The 7,992-nt window shown below is 30.6% G+C and overlaps 1 long non-coding RNA gene across 1 annotated transcript; it reads left to right on the top strand.

The window, feature by feature from the left end:
• The first annotated feature begins 5,063 nt into the window (after window positions 1-5,063).
• On the top strand, window positions 5,064-7,340 carry LOC105798275 (uncharacterized). The gene is made up of 3 exons (XR_008198435.1): window positions 5,064-5,132; window positions 5,635-5,683; window positions 6,798-7,340. It is a non-coding gene; the product is annotated as an uncharacterized LOC105798275 (long non-coding RNA).
• Window positions 7,341-7,992: the final 652 nt, after the last annotated feature.

Raw genomic sequence — 7,992 nt, 5'->3', positions numbered from 1 at the left:
CTTTTATGCTTAACACATAGCTCATATGCTGAATCAAATCATTAATTCATAATCAAAATATTCACATAGTAATCATAGACCAACATCACAACTCATATACTAGTATGATTATAACATTTATCAATAGCAAGGTGTCATGCACTCTGATTCATACCTTTATAATTTCAACTCATCACCAACACATTTTCACTCAAACGTTTGAGTATAACATTCTGTGTTATCGAAATTAGCTCGGTTGGAAAGCATATCTGTCTAATTAAAACAATTTTCGTCAGAGTCGAGAGATATCACACTATCACAGGTTAAATATGGCATGTATAGCTAGACTTACATATGCTACGTTAGTCCTAGAATTGACTAAATCGTAGCTCTAATACCAATCAAATGTAACACCCCTAACCTGTATCTATCTCCGAATTAGGGTTACGAGGCATTACCGACCAAAATATAACTCAGAGTAGTCATTCATTTCTTAACATACAATAAGTAATATTAACTAACATACATCAAAGTCATATTTTTCTTTCATGTACCGAATTATCAAGATACAACTATAACATTACTAAACTCAAATGTCCACAAATCATTTATACTAAATTCGAACATATGAATCATAAAGCTAACCCAAATCAATCATACTTTAATAGTCATGTATCATAAATAAAGCATATCTTAAAATTCAACCAATTTCAATCCGATTACCAAATCAAATTTTTCATCAAGCTAACTCACTAAAAACCAAATTGAACTAGTTCCATAATTACCAAATTCAAACCGTATGGTCATCAATTTATAACAATCATACATGTGTACCACTTAACCAACTAACCAAACATATTTTACTATTATAAAACATCATATCATAATACATATACATTATAATTCTATTAGTCGAACATTATGACTATATAATAAGGCATTTAGATACCTAAATATGTATCAATCATATGTCACTTTCATATACTTAGCTTACAACAATACATCCATTCTATAAGCTTTCCCACGTGTGCATATTTAAGCCACAACTAGCCATATCAATTCAAAATATTAACTAATATCAAATATATTAGTTATGAGCTTTGTACATGCACATACTAGCTTAAGTTGAACTATATTATGCTGCAAAATGGGCAAAATTATACAAATGTCTACAAGCATTACCCAAATGATCAAATCTCAATTGTAAGTATAACTAATCCATACACTACTTACTCAACTAACTTTAGTAATTTTCTAATTGTAAGTATAACCAATCCATACACTACTTACTCAACTAACTTTAGTAATTTTCTAAGTAAAATAACCGAATTTAAACATGCCAATTTCATATACTATGTACCATGCCAAAATTTCATATACACAACCAAATCATTTAATCCTATATTCGGTCATCAAATTAGCCTCCAAAAATTCATACCATTTCCATCATGAACCGTACCTAAAAACTCACTCAAATAAGTATACCATATGTGCATACTTAATCATTCCAACCCAAATCACAAGACCAATCACAAATACAAATTAAATCATGTATCAAGCTTACTAAATGAGCTATTTATAAGTCGTTCATATCATTACTCAACCAAGACATATAACCAAAACACCATTCATACATGTCATAGGACATACTTACCAAAATGTTCTTATACCATGATCAATTTTACACAACCATTAGCATTATAATCAAGCCAATTTTTGCATGGCTAAATATATATATCATCAAAACCAAACATATTAAAAACTAGCCTATACAAAATAACCAAATACTTACTTAAAACATGCCAAACCATATGGCCAAATACACTTTCCATAGTAAGCCAAAATAATCATAACCTATACATGCCATATAACCAAGTCACAAAGTATATAAATACCGAAATTATTAGCTGGATAGTGTGATGCAATCTCCGTCGACTTCCAACCCGAGCAAACATCCCAAACACTGTAAAACATAAAAAAAATAATACCAAGTAAGTTATAAAGCTTAGTAAGCTCATAATATAATAACTCATATTACTAAATAACCACATTACAAACAATTGCATCAAGTCATAATATATCTCATTTGATTTCACAAATCTACATCATATTCATGCACATGATTAAACAAGATTTTCACGAGTTTATTCATTTCAAAGCTCGTATGCCTTTTAAACTTCTTATCACTTCATTTTCATTTACAAATACATAAGCAACAATATATAACTTTATTTGATCCATTATTCATCACATTTCTATAGCCGAAAGAATCATGTAAATTATCGTTAAATAATTGTAATTCTCACTCAATGTGCCATATTCATATCATTAACACAATCATTGCTCATATCACACATATCGTTCAATTCATACCTCATTATAGCCAAATAAACACATTTTGGCATAAAATATAATTATACACTAATAATTCTCTTTAAATTACCTTCGTTTAACTTTCACATAGGTTCTAAACTTACCTGTGTTGCTTAATTCAATTGAACTTTCATTCTCGTCTTAACTTCACGTGATGAACCATTTAGAATCGTTAAAGATACTCGGAAGTCTCGTATAACACATACAATGTCATATCCCAGATATGATCTTACATGTTATCACATATCGATGCCAATAGCCCAGCTATGGTCTTACACGAAATTACATAACGATGTCAATGTCCTAGACATGGTCTTACACGTAATCACATATATCGATGCTATATACCAGATATGGTCTTACACAAAGACTCATATATCAATGCCATAGCCCAGTTATGGTCTTATACGAAATCATGTAATGCCATGGTCCAACCATGGTCTTTTCCGCTAATTCATCTTTCGTTACGAAACAATTGTGTTCGATCTTGCATTTTTATTTATTTCAAAATTTTAATTTAAGCTCCACAATTAAATCAATTATGTGAATACAATCATACTATCATTCATCAATTACATAAATATACACTAAATTTCAATTATACAAACTTACCTCGATTGCTAAAACAATGAAACGGATCGACTGGTCCAATACTTTATCTTTTCTTCAATCTAGATTCGTATTTCACTTTTCTTGATCTAAATAAAATCAAAATCAGTTTATTTAATTATCTCTATTCAATTTAATCCAAAATTTACCTTAAAGCATATTTACACTTTTCCCCATAATTTCACATTTTTACAATTTAGTCATTATCACATAAAATCACAATTTCATGAAATTAAACACAAATCCAAGCTAGCATAATTTTTCATATATCACTAGAAGCCCATATTTTCAATTTATTTCACATTTAACCACTAAATTTCCACATTTCACAATTTTATCCCTAATTGACATTTTTATCAAAAATCACTTTATAAAAGATGAAAATCTAACATCAAATATTCATACTTCATCAAAAACTATCAAAGAGCTCAAGTATTCAACAATGGAAATGCATAAAATCTTTAACAATTTTAGAAACGGAGGTACGGGTTAGCTAGATTACGAAGCAACGATCTCAAAAATGTAGAAATTATTAAAAACCGAGAAAAAACCACTCACCAATTTGTCTTCAAAGTTTGGCCAAATAACAAGCTCTCCCATGGTTGATTTTAGGTTGAAATTTCGGTGAAGATGGATAGTGGAAGAAGATGACACAATTTGTTATATTTAATTTAACATATAATGTTTTTTTTACTTATTTAACATTTAATAACCTTAATAACTACACCAAATGTCACTCCACTAACATCCAATATCTCAATAATGGGTTATTTATCACATAAGGACCTTCAATTTAAAATTCTATAGCTATTAGACACCTTTAGCATATAGAACGCAACTTTCACACTTTATGCGATTTAGTCTTTTTTATCAAATTAAGCACCCAATTGATAAATTTTCTTCACGAAATTTTTACACAATCATAATATCATACTGTAGATATTAAAATAATAATAAAATAAAATTTTTGACTTTGAATTTGTGGTCCCAAAACCACTATTCCGACTAGACCCATAAATCAGGATGTTACAAAATCAAATATTGTAATAAAATAATTCAATTTTTTTAAAAAAAAAACTTACCTCCACTTCAGATCATTGGTCTAACAGAAGCCATATATCTCACAGTTCATTCAATAGTCTAGCGTAACTTGGATTATGATTCCACCTATTGAAATAATTTGTTAACTGAATAATTTAAACTTTCAATTATTTTATCACGGTAAATAAATTATCTAATGAATTTTACCTTGTTATAAGTGGGAACGTGTAAGGGTAGTTTGCTTCAGGACTTAAAAATGGTAGTCGATACCGCACACATGATGTAGTAGTAGCATGCAACCACCAATTTAATTTTTTTGTGGTTGAGTCGCCCGACACATCTCCGGTACAAGGTCGCCAACACGCTGGACCCCTAACTGAGTTCGCCCGCTTCTCTAAAGTTGACGAGTTTCAGCAGCCACCTTAAATGAACCAAATTTTGTGACTTATCTATCATTAGGATACCCCCGATTATCATAAGGGTGTAAGCCTGAACATGTTATTCTCTTTCAATTTCAGTCGAATCCTCATCGAGCTCACCAAAATTTCTTCTTAACCAAGGCATTTCTATCCAACCTCCAAAAATTGTCTCAAAAACCAACCCTAAAAGTTTGTCGCATATGACTTTCCAATATGTGTAAACAGTCCAATTGCTGCGGACTCATCCACTGGTAAACCAAGCTGTAACTAGAGGTGTTCATGGGCCGGGCCGACGCGACGGCCCGCCCGAAATATGGGAGGGTTTGGGTAAAAATATAGGCCCGAAATATGGGCTTGGGCAAAAAAATAGGCTGTTTAAAATATGGGCGGACCTCGCACCACTTTTTGGCCGGGCCCGGCCCATTACCCTGTTATAATTAATATATTTTTTATTTTTATTTCATTTACAATATTAGTTACCTTACCTTACCTTTCCCATTTCCCCACCCGCTCAAACTTCAAAATCCCTAACCCTTCCCTTCCTCCTCCTTTTTTCCCCAAATCAAAACCCCACATCCACCTCCACCGATCAACCATCCCACCTCCGTGACGGTCCTCGGCGACTCCACCTCCGTGCTCCAGGTTCCACGACGCTAGCGTTGTTGTTGTTCTCTACTTCTCTTCACTTCGATTCTTCTGCAACTTATGAAGGTATTATTTTTTATGCTTTATGTTTTATGCTGTCCAAAGATTTGTTTTTGTTTTTGCTTCCTTGTAGCTGCATGACCTGTAGGATTATTTGGTGAACAAAAGAATATGATATCCATATTAAATATTACAGCTCTAATTCAAGGATCCACCGTAAATTGTTGCAAAAGGAAAATATGATCTGATATCCTTTTTATTTTTTCCCTTTTGATCATATTAAAAGATTAGTTCAGTTTTGGGAAACTAAATTAGGAAAATGGTACAGACAGAACAAAAAGTATGATGACGATAGGCACAACTAAATTGTGAAAAGTACACTACTTTGGTTCCTGTAACACCTAATCTTTGGGCAGAATTCTAATTTCTTTCTATGAAAAAATTAGTTTCACGTTTTGTGATATTTTGTTTTATGTCTAATTTATTTGCTTTTATAAGAACCAAATGACTAATCTTCTCTGAGAGTACATGTCTAATTCTTTTTTTTTTTTGCTTTGTTTTATTGCAGAAACAATCGACATTGAAATAGAATTTGGCTTACCTTAGCTTCCTTTCCCGTAAGCTTTCATTTACATTTTCTTTTTACAATTTAGTTTAATTTGATTTTCCTTTATTTTACTTTGTACAACATTTTGCAGATTAGCAGATTTCCCATAAGCTAAACTTGCTTATCTAGTATCTACTAGTAGGAAAATAATGGGATTGAGAAATACAGATACTTCTATTTAAGATTTTGGATTGGATTTATGCGTTTGAATTTCATTAATTTCTTTTTGGTACATATGTAATTTAGCTTATAGAATAAGTATGACTATCTCAATTGTTTAAACGCAAAGGATGTTTTCTAGTTTAGGTTTATATTATATATTTAATAATTTGCCTATTGTTTATATATAAATTTGAAATCTAATAAATGTTTTTGTTCCATTCAATTCTTATTCCTTTTTATTTGCATTTTAATTTTGTTTATGTTTTCCTCTACATAACGAAACGAACTTTCAAAGTTAAACTATTTTATCTAGTTTTCATTTGTAGACCATGGTATTTTTAAAATTATTTCAAAATTTCTTTATACAAGTTAATTTTAAAGATAACGATGGTAGCTTAAAATTGTTTCAAATGTTAGATGAATTTTATTAAAAAATATTTAATAACAAATTATATATTTATAATTTTAAAAGATTAAATTAATTTTTATTATTTTAAAGAGTTCAAACTTCAAAGTACAATTTTATTATTTATAACAAATTAAAGAGTTATTAATTTAAAATTCTATATATTTATAACAAATTAATATAACGATAAGTTAATATAACAACAAGTTAATTAAAGAGTTCAAAGTGTTTTTTTTGTTGATATAACAACAAGTTAATTAGTATTTAGTAGTTTAAACAGTTACTAAATTAAAATTCTATATATTATAAAAGTATGCATCTAATCTAAGTGGATGAGTAGTTTTTTTTGGTTACTATAACAGCAAGTTAATTAGTAGTTTAAAGAGTTATTAATTTAAAATTCTATTATAAAAGTAAGGATTTAAAGAGTTCAAACTTCAAAGTATGCATCTAAGCTACATCATCCTATTTGTTTTAACCTATTTGTATATTTAATAAAATATTTGTATATATATTCAGTAACCGATTTATAAATAAGATTATTTTTGGATTTCAGGACTTCAATTTTTATGACTATGGCTAGTTCGAACACTCCTATACCTGTGGACGATGGGTTTAATGAGTACGAAAGTGCTGTCAAACGTCAAAAGTCTACCACTTCAAAGGTGTGGGATGAAATGACAAAGCTTGAATGCGAGAACAAAAATGAATTGAAGGCACAATGTAATCACTGTAAGACTATCTTCTCTGCTAAGTCTTCTAGTGGAACCTCTCATTTAAGACGTCATCTAAATAGTTGTTTGAAAAAAGTTAATAAGGACATCACTCAATACACCATAGCCACTCAGCCATCACCCGAAGGTGTTCCATCTATAAAAAACTACAAGTTTGATGCTGATGAGTGTCGTAAAGCTATTTCTACTTTTCTTGTTTGTGGCAAACATTCATTTAGGACAGTTGAAGAACCGGGATTTAGATACATGATGAGAATTGCTAGTCCTAATTTTAAAAATATAAGTAGATATACAGCTGCTAGGGATGTCCTAATGTATTATGCAAAAGAGAGAGATCGTGTTAAAGAAGAGTTGGCTAAAGCACCTGGTTTTATTTGTCTAACTTCTGAAATTGGAATTCGGAGCATACTAATGATGAATATATTTATGCTCTCGCTCATTGGGTTGACAAAGATTGGAAGCTACAAAAGAGAATCATAAGGTTTAGAGCTTTATTTCCTCCGTATGATGGTTTGAACATAGCGGATGAACTTGTTTTATGTTTATCTCAATGGGGCATAGATAAGAAAATTTTAGCATCACTTTAGATAATGCTTCTTATAATGATGTTATGGTTTCTTGTCTTAAAAATCGTTTTCGTGCAAACCGAGCTATTTTGTGTGATGGTGCTTTTTTTCAAGTTAGATGTTGGGCACATATATTGAATCTTATAGTTAAAGCTGGTTTGGAACTTGCTGATGATGTTGTTGGTAAGATTCGAAATGGAATTAGGTACATAAGAAAGTCGGGAATTCGTAGGAAAAGATTTTATGATGTGGCCGACAAAAGTTTTCATTTGAATGTGACCAAAAAGTTGCGTCAAGATGTGTGTGTGAGATGGAATTCTACTTATTTGATGCTTGAATCTTCTCTTTACTATAAAGATGTGCTAGATTATTGGGACCAACGGGATAAAGATTATCAATTTTTTGCACTTTCTAACGAGGAGTGGAGAAATGTTGCTATTCTTTGCAAATT

Source organism: Gossypium raimondii, chromosome 1, assembly GCF_025698545.1.
Source record: "Gossypium raimondii isolate GPD5lz chromosome 1, ASM2569854v1, whole genome shotgun sequence".
Lineage (NCBI taxonomy): Eukaryota > Viridiplantae > Streptophyta > Magnoliopsida > Malvales > Malvaceae > Gossypium > Gossypium raimondii.
Note: the sequence above shows the minus strand (reverse complement) of the source record. Positions and strands in the feature narration are given on the sequence as shown.